This window comes from Hyperolius riggenbachi, chromosome 4 (assembly GCF_040937935.1).
Source record: "Hyperolius riggenbachi isolate aHypRig1 chromosome 4, aHypRig1.pri, whole genome shotgun sequence".
NCBI classification, from domain to species: Eukaryota; Metazoa; Chordata; class Amphibia; order Anura; family Hyperoliidae; genus Hyperolius; species Hyperolius riggenbachi.
In genome coordinates, this window is record NC_090649.1 from 472,790,323 (window position 1) to 472,814,242 (window position 23,920).

Below are 23,920 nucleotides of genomic sequence, written 5' to 3' on the forward strand. Positions count from 1 at the left end.
CTACTAGCCATCTCCTCTTGCTCTTCCTCAGTGATGTCAGGTAAGTTCTCCTCCTCCCCCCAGCCACGAACAATACCACGGGAAAGGTGAGCAGCACAAGCCTTCAGCGACGCCTGCTGTGGTTGTTCCTCCGTCTCCTCCTCAAAAAAAACACCTTCCTCATCTGACTCCTCTTCCCCAGACGACTCCTCCTCCTCCTCCCCCCTCCTCTGTGCTGCCGCAGGTGTTGATAACAAATCTGGTTCTGGTCGTGATGTTTCCAACAACTCTTCCTCCTCTTCCTGTTCATGCTTCTCTACATCTCGATCCACCACTCTACGCACGGCACGCTCCAGGAAGAAAGCATATGAGATCAAGTCTCTGATGGCGCCTTCACTGCAACTCACTAGGTTTGTGACCTTCTCAAACGGACGCATGAGCCTGCAGGCATTACGCATGAGTGTCCAGTACTTTGGCCAGAAAATGCCCTTTGAGCATAGCTGTACATATAGTCATTGACAGCTTTCTCCTGTTGTAGCAGCCGGTAAAACATGAGGAGCGTTGAATTCCCAAACTCAAAGCCGACAAGAGATTGCTGCCGTTGTCACTTACCACATTGCCGATCTCCACCTGTTTGTTCAGAGCAGCCAGGAGAGCTGCTCCAGTGTGACTCTCGGCTTTGAGGGAAAACATGTCCAAGATGGTGTGACAGCTAGAGATGAGCGTAATGACTTAATTACGATTTCGCAAAATTTCGCGTAATTAGTGTAATTACGATTATGGCCGTAAGTACATAATCGTAATGAAGGATTTCCCGAAATTCCGCGTAAGCGTAATTTTCGCATTACAGAGGGTATCGCGAAATTACGTTTGCCTTGCATGCAACCGTTTGTAAGCGTAGTTACATAACGTAATTTCGCGATGGTTCATATTACTGTAAGCGTTAATTTTCGCGTCGTTTTCACGTTACGGAATGCTATTTCGCATATAAAATTCGCCATGTAGTGATATTTCGCATCAAAATTTGCCATACAGACGAAAATGCCTTTGGCGAAAATTCGCGAGCAACCCTGCTAACAAGTAATTACGAAATTCGCGAAATTACGAAGAAATGCGAAATTATGTTATGGTTTAACGCAAAATTACGTTATGGTTTAACGCGAAATTACGTTATGAACGAAACGCGAAATTACGCGTTGAAAATTACGCTTACGGTATTTTCAATTACGATTTTAATGGCAATTACACTACCATAATTTCGCATCGTAATAGCAAATTTCGCATGCGTAATTATAGTAACGCAAAAATTCGAAAATTTCGGCTCAACACTAGTGACAGCGTCGTGCCTGGCATGCAGCATAGGCCCTGGGGAACTGGGGGTGTGTAGTGGGAGAGGAGATCGCAGCACCAGTAGAGTGGCACTGCCACTCAGCCAAGGAGGAGGACAACAGCGAAGAGGATGTAGCAGGAGGAGTAGGAGGAGGAGAGGAGGTGGCAGCAGGCCTGCCTGCAAGCCGTGGAGGTGTCACAACTAGGTCCGCTGCACAGCCACATACTCCCTGCTTGCCAGCGTTCACCAGGTTGACCCAATGTGCTGTATAAGTAATGTACCTGCCCTGACCGTGCTTTGCAGACTAGGCATCCATGTTCAGATGGACCCTTGACCTAACGCTGTGTGCCAGAGATGTCACCACTTGCCTTTCAACATCACGGTACAGTTTGGGTATCACCTTTTTTTTGAAAAATAATTGCGGCCTGGTATCTTCCACTGCGGTGTCCCAATCGCCACACATTTTCAGAAGGGCTCAGAGTCCACCAGCTGGTATGGTAACAGCTGACGAGCTAACAGTTCCGACAAGCCAGCTCTCAGATGCCGGGCAAGGGGGTGACTGGCAGACATTGGCTTCTTCCGCCCAAAGATTTCCTTAACAGACACCTGGCTGCTGTGGGCAGAGGAGCAGGAACCGCTCAAGGTGAGAGGTGGAGTGGAGGAGGGTGGCTGTGAAGGTGCAAGGGGTAAAGCGGCTGAAGATGCTGCACCTGAAGGAGGGAGAGGAAGTGGAGGGTGGCTTTGTGTTTGTGTGCTGCTTTTCCTTAGGTGGTCATCCTATTGCCATTTGTGCCTTTTCATCATGTGCCTTCATAAGGCAGTTGTCCCTAGGCGGGTCCTAGTCTTTCCACAACTCAATTTTTTGTGGCAGAGAGTACAGGTGGCATTGCTCTCATCTGAGGCACACACAAAAAAAATTCCACACCACTGAGCCCTGGGATGATGGCACTGTGGTGGTGGCAGCAGCAGCTGACCTTGAAGGGCATGTTGGCTGGCTGGCCATAGGTGGCAATACATGCCGCCGGACACTGCCACAAGCTGTTTCTGATGATGAGCTCCCCCTGCTTCTTTCAGCAACTTGTCTCCTCCTACTCCTCTCTGACTCCCGCTCTGAACTGTCCCCCTGTTCATCTTGTCTATTGGGAACCCACGTGACATCCATGGCAGCATCATCATCATCATCATCATCATCATAATCATCCTCCACAGCTTCGCTTGTATCAGACACTTCCAAAACTGCACCAACAACAGGTACTTCATCATCCTCACACCTTACATCCATACTGACGCCTAACTCAGACATATGAGGTGGTGTAACAAGTTTAGCGCCTTCATCTTGTAACACTAATGGCTGTGAATCAGTTAATTCCCAACCAAATAACTCCTGTGAACTGTCAAATGGAGCGGATGTGGTGCTTGTAGTAGCAGTGATGGCTGCAGGCTGAGTGTTATGTGGGTTGCCAGATTCAGAGGAGGAGGAGAAATATATGTCACGGTTCCATGCGGAAGCTGAGGAAGATGAGGTGTTCTGTTTTAAATAGTGAACTACGTCCTGACAATCTTGGGAGTTGTTGGCACATGCCTTCTGAACACTGTACTTTGGTCGAGGGCCGCACGAAATCACGGCAGCACGACCTTGAACAGACCTGCCGGGTAGTCTGCCTCTGGCTCTGCCTGTTATTTTGTCCATATTGGGGGGGATGAAGTGAAAGGTATGCACTGACTTGACTATTACAATGTGCAGTCACACAGATGCAGTGAAAGGTGCTGACTGCTGGTATAATACAATGTGCAGTCACACAAATGCAGTGAAAGGTATACATTAACTGTTTATAAGGGGGGGCGGGGGTCCAGGAGGGAGTGCAGCCTGATTGGCTGCCATGTGACTGCTGAATGTGATGTAGAGGGTCAAAGTTTAGCCCAATGATGTAGTATAGGGGGCGGGTTGAACTCGCTATATGTTCGTATTTCAACGCGAACGTGAACCCGCATTGTTCGCATGAACAAGTTCGACGGCAAACCGTTCGGGCCATCTCTAAAACTTTATCAATATTTATCACAACTAAATGATCTATAAATTATTCAGGACAAATAAGGCTTTTTGTGGCTGATATTTGTTATTAGTAATTCACTTATTTTCCATGCATTTTAAAAGTAATAAAATACACAATTTATCCACTGTCATACATTATAGCTTTTATGTAAACAGTTCTATTGTACATTAAACCCACACATTTTATTTGGCTATCCCTCCTGTTAATTTAAACAGTTCATTTGTTTTGATAATGTATTAGGTGTAACAATTAAGTAATGTATACAATCTGCTACTGTCTGCTCCTGGAATGTGTACTTTACACTTGTTAATTAACTCTGTTATTGAATTCCCATGGAGGAGCAGAGGGGTTTGCTGTCATTATTTTACAACTCTGTGATAATGTGATCTGGTCAGAGATAAATAAACAGTGTTATCTAAGATTTTGTAGGAAGGAGAGTGCAGAGACTTAAGGTAGCCATACACTGGTCGATTTGCCATCAGATTCGACCAACAGATAGATCCCTCTCTGATCGAATCTGATCAGAGAGGGATTGTATGGCTACCTTTACTGCAAACAGATTGTGAACCGATTTCAGCCTGAAACCGTTCACAATCTGTTGTGGTGGTGGTGGTGCTGCCGCCGCTCCCCCCACCCGCATGCCCGCATACATTACCTGCTCCGCCGGCACGACTCCAGTCCCCAGGTCTCCGCTGTCTTCTCCGCTCTGGTCTCCAGGTCCAGCATGCTTTACTTCTTCCTGCCCGGCAGGAAGTTTAAACAGTAGAGCGCCCTCTACTGTTTAAACTTACTGCCGGGCAGGAGGAACTGAAGCATGCCGGAGACCAGCGCGGACAAGGAGCAGTGGTGACTGGGGGTAGTCGTGCCGGCAGAGCAGGTAATGTATGCGGTTCTATTGCGTCGGTCGTCGGGCACTCGAACGCCGCTAGCGACGCGCTCCCTACCTGCGGGCGATCGACGGTAATTTTCCGCACGGAGCGATCGACGGGATCGGACGAAATGGATCGAAATTCGGCGTGTAGCGCGAACGATTGGCAGCAGATTCGATATCAGTGATCGAATCTGCTGTCGAAACGGCGGCAAATCGGGCCAGTGTATGACCAGCTTTATTTTTACATTATAGGGACAGCAAGTTGTTAAAACTACAATGGCTAAAAACGGAGAAATAATAATTTTTTTCTTACTATTCCCTTTAATATGCAGGTAAAAGAAAATTCTCAGCAAAAATTACCACCCAAAAAAAGCCTAATTTGTGGCAAAAAAAAAAATTGATGTATAGATCATTTCGGTGTCATAAGTGGCGATAAAGTTATTGGCCAATGAATGGGTGGAGCATGATGTGTGAAAATGCCCTGGTTTTTAAGGGGAAATCACCTGTGGTGGGGAACTGGTTAAGATCCCCGACGACTCCAGTGCCAAGTGCCGCCTGTTGTATGCCGTTGCGTTATCCCATAGTAGGAAGATGGATCGGTAAAACACTTGATTGTCAGGTGACTCGGGTCGCGTCGCCGTGGGTTACCCAATCCAACTTCTGGTGAGTATGTAGCTTTAAACGTTGGGGGCCATCTTCACAGATCTGATGTGAAGACATTCTAGAGAAGGTTAGAAGGAGCATATGATTGATGTCCATGTTATAGAGACTCCCGCTATGGCTTATGTACTTTCCTCCCTTGATTTCAGTATTTATAACAGTAAAGTGAGAACTTAGTTGAGAGCGACCAACTCATCCATGTGAAAAGGAAACAGCTGAGCTCATTGGTGTCAAAACTCCCACAAACTCCACCAGGAGATACTGAGGTTCCCAAAACTTATCATGTAGCGAGTTCCAAGGGTGGTCTTAACCGTTACACATTTTTTCCCATGTACTGTATCCTGTTATTTCGTTAAACATGTCTTTCATATTATGAGAATATACATGAATAAAATTTCCTGAACTCATTATACATCATCAAATATATAGTCAAAATAAACTACAATACATAACCTGAGGTTAAAATCAGTGAAGATCGCATGACAAAATAACTAGCATGTCATTGGAGCTTCGTGACCGGGGCTTAAAATGGGAATCATCAGTAGTAGTTATTATCAATTAGGCCTCAATTCACGGAGCATTATCAATTGTTTATCAAACACTTTATCAAACGTTTGATAATTTACCTCATGGGTAAAATCTCATTTTGAATTCACTAAGGTGTTATATATTTGTTGAACATTTTATCGGTAAAACATTCGATAAATATATAACACCTTAGTGAATTTAAAATGAGATTTTACCCATGAGGTAAATTATCAAACGTTTGATAAAGTGTTTGATAAACGTTTGATAATGCTCCGTGAATTGAGGCCACAGTGATTTATATAGCGCCACCCTCTTTGGTGGCAATGTACAGAGTATCGGGAATCGGCCTGCTGTGTATGGGCAGCCAACAGATCTCTCTCCGATCAGATTCGATCAGGGAGAAATCCATCTCTTGTTCGATCGGCCCATACCGCTAGATGTTTGGGCACCTTTACATAGAGAAAAGACGAAAAGAAGTGGAAGAACTTTGGTAACACTTTAAAGAAAACCTGTAACTAAAAAAAAAAGTTCCCCTGGTGGGTACTCACCTCAGGTGGGGGAAGTCTCCGGATCCTATCGAGGCTTTCTCCGTCCTCCTGTGTCCCACGGTGGTCTCGCTGTGCCCCTCCGAACAGCAGGGATGTAAATATTTACCTTCCCAGCGCAGGCGCAGTATCGGCTCTCCACTTGGAGATAGGCAGAAATAGCCGATCGCTGTCGGTTCACTCTACTGCACAGGTGCAAGTCTCTTGCGCCTGCATAGTAGAGCGGACCTGACACAGATCGGCTATTTCCGTCTATTTCCATGCTGAGAGCCGCAGCAGCGCCCCCGCTGGAGCCAGGAAGGTAAATATATCAAGCCAGGATTGCCGAAGACTTCAGGGGAGCCAGCGCTGGATTGCCTGCAGCTACAGGGAGGGGGAAGCCTCATTGGGACCCTGAGGCTTCCCCCTCCCGAGGTAAGTACCCCCCAGGGGACTTATTTTTGATACAGGATCTCTTTAAGAAGATTTCATTTTGAGAATCCCATTGTAGCCAAACAATTTGAACTTTACAGGTTACAGAATATTTTTTTCCCCCTTACGTCCTCATATTACTTCCTCGTTAGCTTCCAGACTTCCAGCCGGTTCCCTCACTTCATAACTCCCACAACATCTCGGCCACGCATGGTTCCGTTGGTTGTTTCAAGCAAAAACCTTTAAAGTTGATCGTAAATATACCCAGAACACACACACAGAATCCACTCAATGGGGTTTTATTGGTTTATAAGGTGTTTCATGTACCTCGATGAGCTCCACCACCTGGCAACGTCCAACAACCCTTTTCCTACTCAGCCCCTCTTCCCGTTCCACTTAAGCTCATTTTTTTTATTTCACAGCCTATTTACAACGGAAAATTAACTTTAATCCAAAGCTTTCTTCTTTGAACGGAGGTGTAAAGGCCTTTTGTGGTCTGCTTTTTATTTTTTTATTTTTTGTTATTTTTGTTCCTACGGCACTCTGATGTTTTTGATTATCTATATAGGGGGCTTTGCAGACTCACCTAACTATATGTACGGTAAAAGAGGAAGAATGGAATTCCCCTAACCTGACTCATACTTCCATTTCCTGCTGTCAAATATTAAAGAGCAAGACCCCATAATGGCGGTCACCTCTGCTTCTCCTGAGCGGATAACGATTCAGTCTGTGAAATCATTACGGTCTTGCGGCTTAAGAGGCAGACTTTAGCCGCGGGCTAGGTCTGGCTAAGCCGACTTTCCTGAAGCCAGCCTAGAGTAAATTGCGCTGACTCTCGTCAGTACCCCCCACGCGGAATTTATTGATCAGCAAAAGTAACCGGATCCAATTGGAGGTGATTAAGGGTAAGCTAGAAAATATGTATTTAAATGGAAAAGGGATTAAAGAGAAAATTATACTGTAATTTTAGGTTAATAAAGATATAATTTGCTATGCACAGGCAACACTCCGGCTAAGTAAGTAAAAAAAAAAAATTACACTTATTTTCACAGGCCTATTAACTATTTCAGTGTTCAACACTGAATGCATATAGATGTTCATTTGAATTCCATACATATATCCTACCTAATAAAACCTAAGTGTCTCTGTGTCCTGTCCCTGTGTGTGTGTGTGTGTGTGTGTGTGTGTGTGTGTGTGTGTGTATCCATGCGTTTGCGCTACTGTGCATGTGCTGCACGGACAGCTGTTGGGACAGGAGCAGGACGGGCCAGGGGGCCGGCGTTTGTGTGCGTACGCGGCAGGCGGGTGCGCGTGCACGCATATGCGCTGGCATGTGGCAGCGATGACAGACCTAGAGACCGTTTTTTAATGGGCTAAGGTCATTAGTAGATACTATTCTCTACACCTCTAACATTTTTGTAAGTATACAGTATTATTATATCTTTTCATTGGACAACTCTGAAGAATTGACACTTTGATAGACTGTAAAGTACAGGCATAGTTGCTACCTTACACTAGTGTTGGGCGAACACCTAGATGTTCGGGTTCGCGAACGTTCGCCGAACATCGCCGCGATGTTCGGGTGTTCGCGCCGAACTCCGAACATAATGGAAGTCAATGGGGACCCGAACTTTCGTGCTTTGTAAAGCTTCCTTACATGCTACATACCCCAAATTTGCAGGGTATGTGCACCTTGGGAGTGGGTACAAGAGGAAAAAAAATATTTGAAAAAGAGCTTATAGTTTTTGAGAAAATTGATTGTAAAGTTTCAAAGGAAAAACTGCCTTTTAAATGTGGAAAATGTCATGTTTCTTTGCACAGGTAACATGCTTTTTGTCGCCATGCAGTCATAAATGTAATACAGAGAAGAGGTTCCAGGAAAAGGGACCGGTAACGCTAACCCAGCACAAGCAGCAGAACACGTGATGGAACAGGAGGAGGCGCAGGAGGAGAAGGCCACGCTTTTTGAGACACAACATCCCAGGCCTTGCATGAGGACAAAAAGCGTGCGGATATAGCAGCAATGCTTTTTGCCGCCATGCAGTCATAAATGTAATAAAGATGAGAGGTTCAATAAACAGGGACCGGAAACGCTAACCTAGCAGCAGCAGCAGCAGCACACGTGAGGGAACAGGAGGAGCCGCAGGAGGAGAAGGCCACGCTTTTTGAGACACAACATCCCAGGCCTTGCATGAGGACAAATAGCGTGCGGAAATAGCAATGCTTTTTGCCGCCATGCAGTCATAAATGTAATAAAGATAAGTGGTTCAATAAACAGGGACCACGCGGCAACGCTAACCCAGCAGCAGCAGACGTGATGGAACAGGAGGAGGCGCAGGAGGAGAAGGCCACGCTTTGTGAGACACAACAACCCAGGCCTTGCATGAGGACAAGAAGCGTGCGGATAGCATGCTTTGTACCGCCATGCAGTCATAAATGTAATAAAGATAAGAGGTTCCATAAACAGGGACCGGCAACGCTAACCCAGCAGCAGCACACGTGATGGAACAGGAGGAGGCGCAGGAGGAGAAGGCCACGCTTTGTGAGACACAACAACCCAGGCCTTGCATGAGGACAAGAAGCGTGCGGATAGCATGCTTTGTACCGCCATGCAGTCATAAATGTAATAAAGATAAGTGGTTCAATAAACGGACCACGCGGCAACGCTAACCCAGCAGCAGCAGACATGATGGAACAGGAGCAGGCGCAGGAGGAGAAGGCCATGCTTTTTGAGACACAACAACCCAGGCCTTGCATGAGGACAAAAAGCGTGCGGATATAGCAGCAATGCTTTTTGCCGCCATGCAGTCATAAATGTAATAAAGATAAGTGGTTCAATAAACAGGGACCACGCGGCAACGCTAACCCAGCAGCAGCAGACGTGATGGAACAGGAGCAGACGCAGGAGGAGAAGGCCATGCTTTTTGAAACACAACAACCCAGGCCTTGCATGAGGACAAAAAGCGTGCGGATATAGCAGCAATGCTTTTTGCCGCCATGCAGTCATAAATGTAATAAAGATAAGTGGTTCAATAAACAGGGACCGGAAACGCTAAACCATCCCAGATGTTCATTGGTCATGTTACTTGGTTGGGGTCCTGGAGTGTTGCGTAGTCGTTTCCAATCCAGGATTGATTCATTTTAATTTGAGTCAGACGGTCTGCATTTTCTGTGGAGAGGCGGATACGCCGATCTGTGACGATGCCTCCGGCAGCACTGAAACAGCGTTCCGACATAACGCTGGCTGCCGGGCAAGCCAGCACCTCTATTGCGTACATTGCCAGTTCGTGCCAGGTGTCTAGCTTCGATACCCAATAGTTGAAGGGTGCAGATGGATTGTTCGACACAGCTACGCCATCTGACATGTAGTCCTTGACCATCTTCTCCAGGCGATCAGTGTTGGAGGTGGATCTGCATGCTTGCTGTTCAGTGGGCTGCTGCTGCATGGGTGTCAGAAAATTTTCCCACTCCAAGGACACTGCCGATACCATTCCCTTTTGGGCACTAGCTGTGGCTTGCGTTGTTTGCTGCCCTCCTGGTCGTCCTGGGTTTGCGGAAGTCAGTCTGTCGGTGTACAACTGGCTAGAGGAGGGGGAGGATGTCAATCTCCTCTCTAAAGTCTCCACAAGGGCCTACTGGTATTCTTCCATTTTGACCTGTCTGACTCTTTCTTCAAGCAGTTTTGGAACATTGTGTTTGTACCGTGGATCCAGAAGGGTATAAACCCAGTAATTGGTGTTGTCCAGAATGCGCACAATGCGTGGGTCGCGTTCAATGCAGTCTAGCATGAATTGAGCCATGTGTGCCAGAGTCCTACCAGAATCCTCATCATCCTCTTGTGAGCGTTGTGATAGTTGTTGTGATGCATCATAGTCGTCACCTTCCTCCTGGTCTGCTTCTGCTGACCATTCGCGCTGAATTGTGGAAGTCCAACGTGCACCGCTCTGGCCCTCGTCAGTGGTGGCATGAAATTCCTGCTCCAACTCCAGCTGTTCCTCCTCCTCTTCTTCGTCATAGCTGCTGGGGCCAGCGTTCCCTGAGGCGGATGGCCTGATGTTGGTACCATCACGCTGATCGTTTTCTCCTTCAGATTCCCCCAGTTGCATCATGACAGCTGTTTCCTTGATTTTCAACATCGACCTCTTCAGTAAACACAGCAGTGGTATGGTAATGCTGACTGAAGAGTTGTCACTGCTCACAAGCAACGTGGATTGCTCAAAATTTTGGAGGACTTGGCAGAGGTCCAACATGTTGGCCTAATCGGATCCACAGAAGCTTGGCAGCTGTCCGGATGCGCCTCGGTACTGCGCCGTCATGTACTGGACCACTGCACTCTTCTGCTCACAAAAGCGGGCTAGCATGTGCAGCGTAGAATTCCAGCGCGTAGGGACATCACACAGCAAGCGATGGTGGGGGAGATTGAAACGCTCCTGCATCTTGGCGAGTGCCCCCGAAGCAGTACTGGAATTTCTACAATGTTTGGCCACTCGACGCACCTTCAACAGAAGATCGGCCACGCCTGGGTATGTCCTCAGGAACCGCTGAACTACTAGGTTCATCACGTGCGCCAGGCAAGGGATGTGTGTCAGCTTAGCCAACCTTAAAGAGACTCCGTAACAAAAATTGCATCCTGTTTTTTATCATCCTACAAGTTCCAAAAGCTATTCTAATGTGTTCTGGCTTACTGCAGCACGTTCTACTATCACCATCTCTGTAATAAATCAACTTATCTCTCTCTTGTCAGACTTGTCAGCCTGTGTCTGGAAGGCTGCCAAGTTCTTCAGTGTTGTGGTTCTGTGATGTATCTCCCCCCTCCAGGCCCCTCTCTGCACACTGCTGTATGTTATATAGATTAGTGCAGCTTCTCTCTGCTCTATTATCTTTTACAAGCTGGATAAATCGTCCTCTGAGCTGGCTGGGCTTTCACATACTGAGGAATTACATACAGGCAGAGCTGTCTGCACTCTGCAGGAAGAAACAGCCTGACACTTCAGTGCATGAGAACTGAAGGGGGAAAGAAACACACAAATGATCTCTTGAGATTCAAAAGGAAGGCTGTATACAGCCTGCTTGTGTATGGATGTATTTTCTATGTGTGGACATACTGTACATCAACCTACTTCCTGTTTTGGTGGCCATTTTGTTTGTTTATAAACAAACTTTTTAAAACAGTTTTTAACCACTTTTAATGCGGCGGGGAGCGGCGAAATTGTGACAGAGGGTAATAGGAGATGTCCCCTAACGCACTGGTATGTTTATTTTTGTGCGATTTTAACAATACAGATTCTCTTTAAAGCGCGAATGAGATTACTCCCATTATCACACACAACCATGCCCGGTTTCAGGTCCAGCGGTGCCAGCCACAAATCCGTCTGTTCCTTTATTCCCTTCCAAATTTCCTCCCCTGGGTGCTGCTTATCCCCAAGGCAGATCAGCTTCAGCAACGCTTGCTGACGCATGCCAACAGCTGTGCTGCACTGCTTCCACGATCCTACTGCTGCTGGTGCTGGGTTAGTGTTTCCGGATGAGGTACAGCTTTGAGATGCGTTGGAGGAGAAGGAGTCAGAGAGGTAGGTGCTGCTGTTGTTATCCAGTGGGAGGGACGGCGGTGCAGCTGTTTGCGGCATGGGCAACACCTGCGCCGTAGCAGGTGAGGAATCGCTGCCAGGCTTCACAAGGTTCACCCAGTGCGCGGTAAGGGAGATGTATCGACCCTGGCACTCGTGATGTGCTGGTGCTGCTTAACCCACTGCTGGACGCTTGAGAGGTCATCCAAGTAATTATCTGGTCCTGTTCTTTTGGATTTGTGAGGGTTGTTGTCCTGGACAACATGGGCGGTATTGAGTGGGTTTTCTTGGGTGCTCCCCTGTGGCCTGTACGTGAACCGTCAGGGGAAACACCTCTTCCCTTGCCCCTCCCTCTTTCACCGGATTTCTTCCTCATTTCACTTATCCTTAAAGTACACGCTGACTGGCAGCAGTACAGTGGCAGTACAGAAATGCTATACAGTAGCGGGTGAGCGGTGTACCACTATTCCCAGCAGCGACACAGAGCACAATGCTATACAGTGGCGGGTGAGCGGTGTACCACTATTCCCAGCAGACACAGAGTGGCAGTAAACAGAATGCTATATAGTGTGGCTGAGCGAGGTACACAGAGTGGCAGTAAACAGAATGCTATATAGTGTGGCTGAGCGAGCGGTGTACTACTATTCCCAGCAGACACAGAACAGTAAACAGAATGCTATATAGTGTGGCTGAGCGAGCGGTGTACCACTATTCCCAGCAGCGACACAGAGCACAATGCTATACAGTGGCGGGTGAGCGGTGTACCACTATTCCCAGCAGACACACAGAGCACAATGCTATACAGTGGCGGGTGAACGGTGTACCACTATTCCCAGCAGACACACAGAGCACAATGCTATACAGTGGCGGGTGAGAGGTGTACCACTATTCCCAGCAGACACAGAGTGGCAGTAAACAGAATGCTATATAGTGTGGCTGAGCGAGGTACACAGAGTGGCAGTAAACAGAATGCTATATAGTGTGGCTGAGCGAGCGGTGTACTACTAATCCCAGCAGACACAGAACAGTAAACAGAATGCTATATAGTGTGGCTGAGCGGTGTACCACTATTCCCAGCAGCGACACAGAGCACAATGCTATACAGTGGCGGGTGAGCGGTGTACCACTATTCCCAGCAGACACAGAGTGGCAGTAAACAGAATGCTATATAGTGTGCCTGAGCGAGGTACACAGAGTGGCAGTAAACAGAATGCTATATAGTGTGGCTGAGCGAGCGGTGTACTACTATTCCCAGCAGACACAGAACAGTAAACAGAATGCTATATAGTGTGGCTGAGCGAGCGGTGTACCACTATTCCCAGCAGTGACACAGAGCACAATGCTATACAGTGGCGGGTGAGCGGTGTACCACTATTCCCAGCAGACACACAGAGCACAATGCTATACAGTGGCGGGTGAACGGTGTACCACTATTCCCAGCAGACACACAGAGCACAATGCTATACAGTGGCGGGTGAGAGGTGTACCACTATTCCCAGCAGACACAGAGTGGCAGTAAACAGAATGCTATATAGTGTGGCTGAGCGAGGTACACAGAGTGGCAGTAAACAGAATGCTATATAGTGTGGCTGAGCGAGCGGTGTACTACTAATCCCAGCAGACACAGAACAGTAAACAGAATGCTATATAGTGTGGCTGAGCGGTGTACCACTATTCCCAGCAGCGACACAGAGCACAATGCTATACAGTGGCGGGTGAGCGGTGTACTACTATTCCCAGCAGACACAGAGTGGCAGTAAACAGAATGCTATATAGTGTGGCTGAGCGAGGTACACAGAGTGGCAGTAAACAGAATGCTATATAGTGTGGCTGAGCGAGCGGTGTACTACTATTCCCAGCAGACACAGAACAGTAAACAGAATGCTATATAGTGTGGCTGAGCGGTGTACCACTATTCCCAGCAGCGACACAGAGCACAATGCTATATAGTGGCGGGTGAGCGGTGTACCACTATTCCCAGCAGCGACACAGAGCACAATGCTATACAGTGGCGGGTGAGCGGTGTACTACTATTCCCAGCAGACACAGAGTGGCAGTAAACAGAATGCTATATAGTGTGGCTGAGCGAGGTACACAGAGTGGCAGTAAACAGAATGCTATATAGTGTGGCTGAGCGAGCGGTGTACTACTATTCCCAGCAGACACAGAACAGTAAACAGAATGCTATATAGTGTGGCTGAGCGGTGTACCACTATTCCCAGCAGCGACACAGAGCACAATGCTATACAGTGGCAGGTGAGCGGTGTACCACTATTCCCAGCAGCGACACAGAGCACAATGCTATACAGTGGCGGGTGAGCGGTGTACTACTATTCCCAGCAGACACAGAGTGGCAGTAAACAGAATGCTATATAGTGTGGCTGAGCGAGGTACACAGAGTGGCAGTAAACAGAATGCTATATAGTGTGGCTGAGCGAGCGGTGTACTACTATTCCCAGCAGACACAGAACAGTAAACAGAATGCTATATAGTGTGGCTGAGCGGTGTACCACTATTCCCAGCAGCGACACAGAGCACAATGCTATACAGTGGCGGGTGAGCGGTGTACCACTATTCCCAGCAGCGACACAGAGCACAATGCTATACAGTGGCGGGTGAGCGGTGTACTACTATTCCCAGCAGACACAGAGTGGCAGTAAACAGAATGCTATATAGTGTGGCTGAGCGAGGTACACAGAGTGGCAGTAAACAGAATGCTATATAGTGTGGCTGAGCGAGCGGTGTACTACTATTCCCAGCAGACACAGAACAGTAAACAGAATGCTATATAGTGTGGCTGAGCGGTGTACCACTATTCCCAGCAGCGACACAGAGCACAATGCTATACAGTGGCGGGTGAGCGGTGTACCACTATTCCCAGCAGCGACACAGAGCACAATGCTATACAGTGGCGGGTGAGCGGTGTACTACTATTCCCAGCAGACACAGAGTGGCAGTAAACAGAATGCTATATAGTGTGGCTGAGCGAGGTACACAGAGGGGCAGTAAACAGAATGCTATATAGTGTGGCTGAGCGAGCGGTGTATTACTATTCCCAGCAGACACAGAACAGTAAACAGAATGCTATATAGTGTGGCTGAGCGAGGTACACAGAGTGGCAGTAAACAGAATGCTATATAGTGTGGCTGAGCGAGCGGTGTACTACTATTCCCAGCAGCGACACAATGACTGGGGGGACCCTGGCTAGCGTGGCTGGAGCGCGAACTACCCTGCCTGCCTACCCAAAGCTAAACCCACAGACAAATGGCGGAAATATGACGTGGTTCGGGTATTTATTTACCTGAACCACGTGACAGTTCGGCCAATCAGAGCGCGTTCGGGTCCGAACCACGTGACCCGTTCGGCCAATCACAGCGCTAGCCGAACGTTCGGGGAACGTTCGGCCATGCGCTCTTAGTTCGGCCATGTGGCCGACTGGTTTGGCCGAACACCACTAGGTGTTCGGCCGAACTCGAACATCACCCGAACAGGGTGATGTTCTGCAGAACCCGAGGAACGTTCGGCCATGCGCTCTTAGTTCGGCCATGTGGCCGACTGGTTTGGCCGAACACCACTAGGTGTTCGGCCGAACTCGAACATCACCCGAACAGGGTGATGTTCTGCAGAACCCGAACAGTGGCGAACACTGTTCGCCCAACACTACCTTACACAGGGCAGGTCCTAGACTTTTTGCTGCCTGAAGCAAATTTGTGAGGATGCTCAGAGCACATGGAGAGGAGGCGGCACTAGAAGAGAGCAGTGCATATTTAATTAAGAGGCATGCCAGCTCACACAGTGCCCTGCCCTGAATCTCATTATTCAGTTGGCTTCATGATAGGGATGAGTTTGTTCAGGGCAGCCATCAGGGGGGACTGTATTTGCCATTGGCAGGTTTTGGTGCGCCGTATCAATTGCTATGTATAGAGTATTTGGGGGGCCCCATTGTAAAACTTGCATCGGAGCCCACAGCTCCTTAGCTACGCCACTGGGAGCAGCTGGTGGGACTGCGGAGAGGAAGAAGAGGATGCCGGAGGACCTTGAGGCCTACGAGGAGCTGTAAGAAGCCCCAGGTAAGTCCAAATTTGTTTCTCAGGGCACTGCTCAGGTTGAATATATGTAATTAGAGATTTTTAATTTTAATCCAATGTAAGACCTCCTAAATTCTGCTTGCCCTTTTTGTAACCAGTTAGAAAATAGTTTCTGGGGTCTTTTATGGCTCAAAATCAGACACCCTTCGGAGTTACGTGTGGTTTCTGCCTGCACCGTTTTTGATGGGGCGGCACTTTGTAACGACTTGGCTATTGATCCCAGAAATTGTGCCAATCGTTCTCTCTTTTTTTTTTTTACTCGAAACACATAAAACTGGCCAAACTACCTCATGGACTCTTTAAATGCCTGTGAAGCTTTGCGACAATGCACCGGACGAGTCCTGCCAAATATTCGATTCCTGTATAACTCTGATTTTAAACATTATAGGAGCGACTCTGGAGCAAATAACTTCTTTACTGTGGATGTATTATATTAAGTGCACATGGGTGAAAAGCAAATTTACGTGATTTACTGCGCGCCATTAATCTGAAAAACAAACTGAGCCAAGGAGTGAGTAAAAGTTTAACAGGAGGTACAAACGTAAATTAACTCGTTTCCTGTTATGTTCATTTTTAAAGTGTTCTCTTATTATCTCGACGCCCGTTACCCCCCCCCCCCCTCTGATTCTAAATCATGGCGGGATCCTGGCTCGTGGGATGTTTTCAGGTCCATCAAAATAGAACCGTGAGTCCTGCAATCCCTTTATTTCATTGCAATACATGGTTTACGACACTGCTAGGGCTTGCCGAGCACAGAGTAGAGAACAAAAAAAAATCACAGAAGCAGGACAAAGTGTAGAGAACACAACAGACAGATACACAGATAACTGAGTCACCATGAGGAACAATAGACTCTGCCTCAGAAAACTTGCCTATCTATGTTAGCACAGCAGGAGCTGCAAAAACTTGTTCTGATAGACTGATCAGTCGAGTTACACTGAGGCCAACTTTACATCTGCTACTACCGGTGCAAGCACTCAGGGCCAGATTTGTTCTCCTTACCGCCCAAGGCCACAGTCACCAGCCCCCCCCCCCCCTTCAGTATAGGTAGCCAGATGACCCCTCCCCTTTCCCTCCAGTATAGGTAGCCAGCTCGCCTTCACACTGCAGCAGCCATTAGTGTCACTCATTTCTCCACTCGTCTCCAGTGCAGAAGCTTCCTCTTCCTTTCCGTCTCCAATGCTGCCCAAGTCCATAGCCGCCGGCCACAATGCAGACGTGCACAGAGTGCAAGGTGGGTGCTGCACAGGCGGCTAGCAGAAGAGTACCGCGGTCAGGCACTAGCCTGATCTCCCTGCATTGCAGCATTTGCAAGCTTACAAATGCTGCACCAGTCTAGCCTGCTGCTTTGGTATCCTTGCTCCTGTGGTGCCCTAGACCATGGCCTAGGTTGGCCTTGGCCTAAATCCGGCCCTGCAAGCACTGCATCGCACCGCAGAAACCAGCCTTCATATGACCCTGCGCCATGGTGCAGCCAGTGCCGCCCCCCCCCCCCCCCAGTGATGTCATCTCTGCTAGGCAGGAAGTTCGTCACTGGCATTCCCACCAGTATTCCCACATCGCACATTGCTCACACTCACTGAACGTCCATTGACTTGCATTGCTGCATAATCCGTGCAGTAACCACGGATACAGGATGCAGTTCAGTCACAAGTGAGGTTACCTCTCCTAAAATTGGACAGAGCATCTCCCGTACTTTTGGCCGCCAGCCAATGACAGGTGAGCAGAATTACTCCTTTGCTAAGCAACAGCTTCTATCACCTCACACAACACCTGAAAGAAAATAAGAAGACCAGCAGAAAACAACCCATACCGCATAACCACATGTAAATACACTAAATATACCAATCATTCCATTCCTAAACTTTAGACACATATCTAATACACAGGGCCAGTTCTAGTCTTTTTGCTGCCTGAGACAAACGTATGAGGATGCGCACCCCACCCCCACCTGATTTGGAATGATCGCACAGCACCCGACAATTTGCTTTGCTTCATTTAATGTTCTCACATGACATGCTGCAGCTCAACACAACACAATAGCACACTGGCTGGCTGTGAGTCTGTGAGTCTCGTTCTCTTCCTACTCTGTCTACATGCTGCAAGTGTAAACACAGTACAAAAATACTGCCCCTGTAATCTCTTCCCCCTGATGCAAATGTTTCACCTTGCTTCATGAGAGAACCGGCCCTGCTAATACATCAAAGAAACTGAGGAAGGCCGGGCTTCTGCAATAACATAGGGGAAGGAGAATGGGTTTGCGGTGACTAGGGTTGGATATAGCTCCCAACTGTCCCTCTTTTGAAGGGACTGTCCCTCTTTGGAAGCCCTGTCTCTCTGTCCCTCTTTCCTCCTCATTTGTCCCTTTTTCAGGACTTTGTCCCTCTTTCTATGTAAATATATATATTTCTCTACTAAAATGTGTTTGATTCTAAACTTTATTCCCATCCTTTAAAAACGACCACCTAACGCCGATAGGCGTCAGCAGGTCGCAAGTGGTTTCCCATGGAGGCTAAATGTAAACACACGGTGAAGAAATCCCCGCTGTTTACATCATACGGCGCTGCTGCGCAGTAAAGGAGATCACCGGCATCTGATAGGCTGAAGCCTATCAGAGGCGGAACAGGACACATTGCCATCCTGTGCCGCCCACAATGAAGAGGAGAGGGAGGGAAGGTGAGGACGGCCCAATATCGCTGCGGAGGGGGGCTTTGAGGAGCCCCCCCGCTACACGCAGCAAGCCGGCGGCGATCAGACCCCCAGAGCAGGACATCCCCCTAGTGGGGAAAAAAGGGGGGGAAGTCTGGTCGCCCTGGCTATTACACAATCTGTGCTGTGGGCTGGAGAGCCCACGCAGCACAGATCTGCGCAGCATAGCCTGGTCCTTAAGTGGTTAATATATTACTAATTTTAAAATGTTAATATGAAGGAAAATGAACCAGGATAGAAAGGACTAGTGTGGTTTGAATTATAAAACAACATATTTTTCTTCTTCAATATTTATGATATTCGTGACTAGGGTTGTGACGGGGGCGTGATCAGGGGTGTGGCAGGGGTGTGGCTTAAGTGTCCCTCTTTCTCATCTCAAAAAGTTGGGAGGTATAGGGTTGGAGGTGACTGAGGACATGGACAGCCAGAAAAAATCCTACTCTTCTGCTTAAAGGCCATGAAAACGTACACCTTGAAATAAGACATCCGTGCTTTTTATTGCGGGCATGTGCTGGAAATGAAGGCATGAAAAACCTTTGTTTGTGTAAAGGAGGTAATGGAAGTGCTTACACTCCACGAAAGCCACACTTTGGCACTTTTTGGACTTGATGAAGTGGTTGGTGGTGCCCACAACATATGCTGTCTGTGTAATAAACGTCTTGGTTAATCATTGGTTGTAGCATGTGTAAGCCAACACTTATGACTAACGAGTGTTTGTGGTAAACCAACACTTCTATTCCTTTTTAATCTTTTAAACCTGTGAAAACCTCGCACATGTTGCTGTCTTATGGTTCCTTCATGCCTGACTGCAGTATAACTTGTCTTTGCTCAAAAATGGTCTTTTTCATTTGTGTATGGATTGTACATTCTGCAGGCCCTTTCCTCCCTTTGTCGGCTTCTTTATTGGCCGCCAGCTGTCACCACCTTGGTCATGTGATATTAGCAAAAGAACTATTGGACTTCAGCCTCTAATTCAGGGGTCAGGAACCTTTTTGTCTGAGAGAGCCATAAACGCCACATAGTTTAAAATGTAATTCTGTGACAGCCAACTGGGACAGTAGGGCTCACGTGCCTGTTGCCATGGTGATGTGTATACAGTGTCAGACACGTCTTCGGCTTCTCTTGGGTTTCAGCAACATCAGCAATTTCCCCGAGAGCCAGAGAGGAGAAATACCGACTAACAGCTTGTACAATTAGCTAGCTGACTTGGGGGTTGATTCACTTTGTAGGATGAGATCCCTGCACTTTTATTGGCCCAATATGCTGCCTGTCAAGTGATATCGCCCTACAAAGTCACTGGACCTGACAGGGTCCAGATTGGGACAATTGAAGCAGCCTTTAGTTTTGGGGTAGTGCGAGTAAGTTAGTAGTGCTGCTACAGCAGTAGTGTGCCTACTTTGAAAATGTTACTTGCGCTGCCACACTAAGCTGCGCTGCTTGAGCAGTGTAGCTTAGTGAATCAACCCATACTGCTTTGTCTGTGAGCCAGATGTAGCCATGAAAAGAGCCACATCTGGCTCCCAAGCCATAGGTTCCCTACCTCTGCTCTAATTATTGAACCTGAACCAAGTAAAATTATTTACACAATTTATAAAATAAATATCATACTTACTTCGCCATCAGTTCCTCTAAGAAACTCACCATTTTCTTGTTTCAATGGTTCCTTTTAGTTCTTAACAAAATTTTGTCAGAACTGAAATGTATCGGTTCCTGTCAGTAATATATCAGTTGCTGTCAGTTATAACTGAAAGGATAACTGATGAGCAAGGTAATGTCCATGTTTCCCTATGGCTCAAGTGGATGATATTACAGTTTAACAGCGTGCTGACCCGGAAGCTTTTATGGGGTATTGGCCATTTTCAAAATAGAGGAAGGAGAATTCCACTGATCACAGCGGACATACAGGATGCAGGAGAGGAGAAAGAGATTGATGAGTAGACTACACGGGAGGTAAGTATGATGCGTGTATGTTTATTATGACTTAATTTTTAGTGCAGGTTTGCTTTAACCTAGTATAAGCTCTTCTTGAGAGGGATTGAGAAAGTCGCAGCCCAGCATCTTGTGAATTAGAAGTATTTGTGCTTCTTGCCCAAAGCAAAGAGTCATATTTCTTATTCTTTTGCAAATCAGCCACAGAAGCCATTGGCCCAGACTGAGACCTGCATTTGCCGCATACTCCTACCCCATTGCCTGATGAAGCAGGGTCATACCTGCGAAACGCATTGCAAAGAACCTTGGAGTGTATCAATACATTTTCTATGTTTTAAATGTTTGTGCAGTGGCGTAGCTAAGAAGCTATGGGCCCCGATGCAAGTTTTACATGGGGCCCCCCAAGCACTCTATACATAACAATTGATACGGCGCACCAAAACCTGCCAATGGCAACTACAGAGGTGCAAGAAGAGGATGGGGAACAGTTCGTTAATGATTACCACTATTCAAAGTATGTATAGAAGTGATTATTATATGCACAGGACCAATAGAGAGCTAATATTGTGCTTGAGGGAGGGCCCCTTGGGGCCCCTCTGGCCCAAGGGCCCCAATTTGGTCGCTACCTCTGCACCCCCTTTTGCTACGCTACTGCGTTTGTGTCTACTTGGAGGAGGTAAGTCCACCTCTGCCTCCCCATGTTTTAAAAACATTTTATCTATTTTAATTCTTTTGGTGCCTCTCTTCACCTTGTACAATGTAAATCTGTTAGGAAGACCGCTGGACAATCCCTTTAGCACACCTGACGTGAGAGAAATATGGAGGGTGACATATTTATCTCCATTTAAAGAGAAAGTCCGACCAAGAATTGAACTTTATCCCAATCAGTAGCTGATACCCCTTTTTACACGAGAAATCTATTCCTTTTCACAAACAGACCATCAGGGGGCGCTGTATGACTGATATTGTGGTGAAACCCCTCCCACAAGAAACAAGAAAAGTACGTACTCTTGGCAGTTTCCTGTCTGTGAACCTTGCTGTATTGTGGGAAATAGCTGTTTACAGCTGTTTCCAACTGCTAAAAAAAGCATGCAGCAGCTACATCACCTGCCAGCAGTAAAAATGTCGCCATGTAATAAATGTCAGAATGTAAATCAGGGATTTAAAAGATTTTACAATGGGCAACACTGACTAAATCATTTATACATAATTATTGTAAAAATGAAGCACTTTTTTTATTACATTATTGTCACTGGAGTTCCTCTTTAAACAATGCAAATTGCCTGACTGTCCTGCTGATCCTCTGCCACTAATGCTTTTACCCATAAACCCCGAACAAGCATGTAGATCGGATGTGTCTGACTGTAATCTGACTAGATTAGCTGCATACCTGTTTAAGGTGTGCGATTCAGACACTACTGATCCCAAAGAGATTAGCAAGACTGCCAGGCAACTGGTATTTTTTAAAAGGAAATAATTATGTCAGTCTCCATATCCACCTCACTTCAGGTGTCCTTTAAAGCAACCCAGAACTGAATAATAAATGTCAATATAAACATACACACGTCATACTTACCTCCCGTATAGTCTACTCATCAATCTCTTTCTCCTCTCTCGGATCCTGTTTTTCCACTGCAAGTAAAGGAATTCTCCATCCTTCATTTTAAAAATGGCGATAACCCCATAACAGCTTCTAGGCCAGAATGCCCATAATCTGCAATATCGCCCACTGGAGCCATAGGGAAACATGGTTACTACCTTGCACATCAGTTGTCCTTTCAGTTATAACTAACAGAAACTTATACTGACAGCAGTGGGTGGTTCCTCGTGAACCAAAGCTCATCAACTCCACCTAGTAGTAGTTGTTGGCAATTGTTAATTCCAACTAGAATGTGCTGCAATTAATCAAAGGGCCTATCAAGGAAAACAAACAAAAAAGTCCTTACTTGCCTGGACTTTAAGTAACCTGGTTAACCCCGAAAGCGCATTCCCTAGTATCAGGATCACCTGTTGTGTCAGGCCACCAAGGGCTTGATTCACTAAAGTGTTAGCGCCGGAGTGAAAAGCCTCTTAGTGCTACTTCGCGCACAACCCCGCTCAGTGTGCGCGCAGCGCAGTGCGCCGGTAATAGTGCGTGGTGCGACAATAATGTCGCACCCGCTGCCTTGTAAACGTAGCACCCGTTGCACCAAAAACGGCGCATTGGGTACCCCCTGAAGGATGCATCCTTGATGCGCCGTTTCGGGGGGGCACCCGACGCGCCGTTTTCGGAGCACCGGGTGCGACGCTTGCAAGGCAGCGGGTGCAACGTTATCTGGCGCACCTCGCTGCGCGCGCACTACGCTGGGCTGTGCGCGATGTGTGGGCGCGAACCACCTAACTCCGTGGTTTGCGCCCACTACCTCTTAAGGTTCACTAACCGGCTTAGCGCCGGTTAGTGAATAAAGCTGCAAGTGTGCTACAGGGCCCAACTGCACATTGTCTCTTGGGTTCATTGGCTGTAAGTGAACCAAGCACCATTTTTATCACCCAGGGCATTTCAATAACACATAAAGAATACATGCCAATAATGTGCCTCATTACTAAAAAAAAAAATTCAATTTCACCTCTTCTTTTTACATTTAAAAGTTTAGCAGAGACTTTCTACACCACTTCCTAGGCCTTCCCAACCAGAGAAATTTCAGGCAGATAAGGACTGATGTAATTATTTTATTGCACACATTAGCAGAGAGAAAACAAAAGCTTTCATCAGCAGGGAGTGGAGGGGGATAGGCCACTGTTCTTCAAAGAGTTTATAGAAGTCACAGATGCTATCTTCACAGCTTCCCCTGGATAAATAATGGGCATCTATTAGGAGAGGGGGAACATGGCAGCTGCTATAGCTATTAGAAACCTGGAGAAAAAAACAGCGCTTAGTTCCCTTGAAGCCTAGAGAAATCTGATTTCTATGTACATTTTTTACTGGCTAGCAAATGTGTTAAATTAGGTTCTTCAACTTTTTTTTGTTTTGTTTTATTCATTCCTCCGTGTCTATAATGTGTAAAAATAAATGATGTGGCCCTAAAACAAGAACGTGTAATTTGTGGCCCGAGATCCGTGCATCCCTTTTTTAAACAAACACTAAAAATAGTTACACATTCCATTATTAAAAGAAGGAGGTGGGGGGGAGCAATCTGCAGATTGCGCTGGATCTTTACACGGCAGGGAACGCTAAGTGCGAGCCAGCGCTTGGCCGTATTATAAACTGTA

At 47.0% G+C, this 23,920-nt stretch overlaps 1 long non-coding RNA gene across 3 annotated transcripts in view; it reads right to left on the bottom strand.

The window, feature by feature from the left end:
* Positions 1-23,920, bottom strand: part of LOC137504457 (uncharacterized) — a 240,638-nt gene that overhangs the window by 34,432 nt on the left and 182,286 nt on the right. The window contains exon 1 of one of the 3 annotated variants that reach the window (XR_011019485.1): positions 4,738-4,949. The exons of the other annotated variants lie outside the window; for them this stretch is intronic. This is a non-coding gene — a long non-coding RNA (uncharacterized lncRNA). Of the gene's footprint in view, positions 1-4,737; positions 4,950-23,920 lie in introns of those variants that run through there. 3 annotated transcript variants of the gene reach the window in all.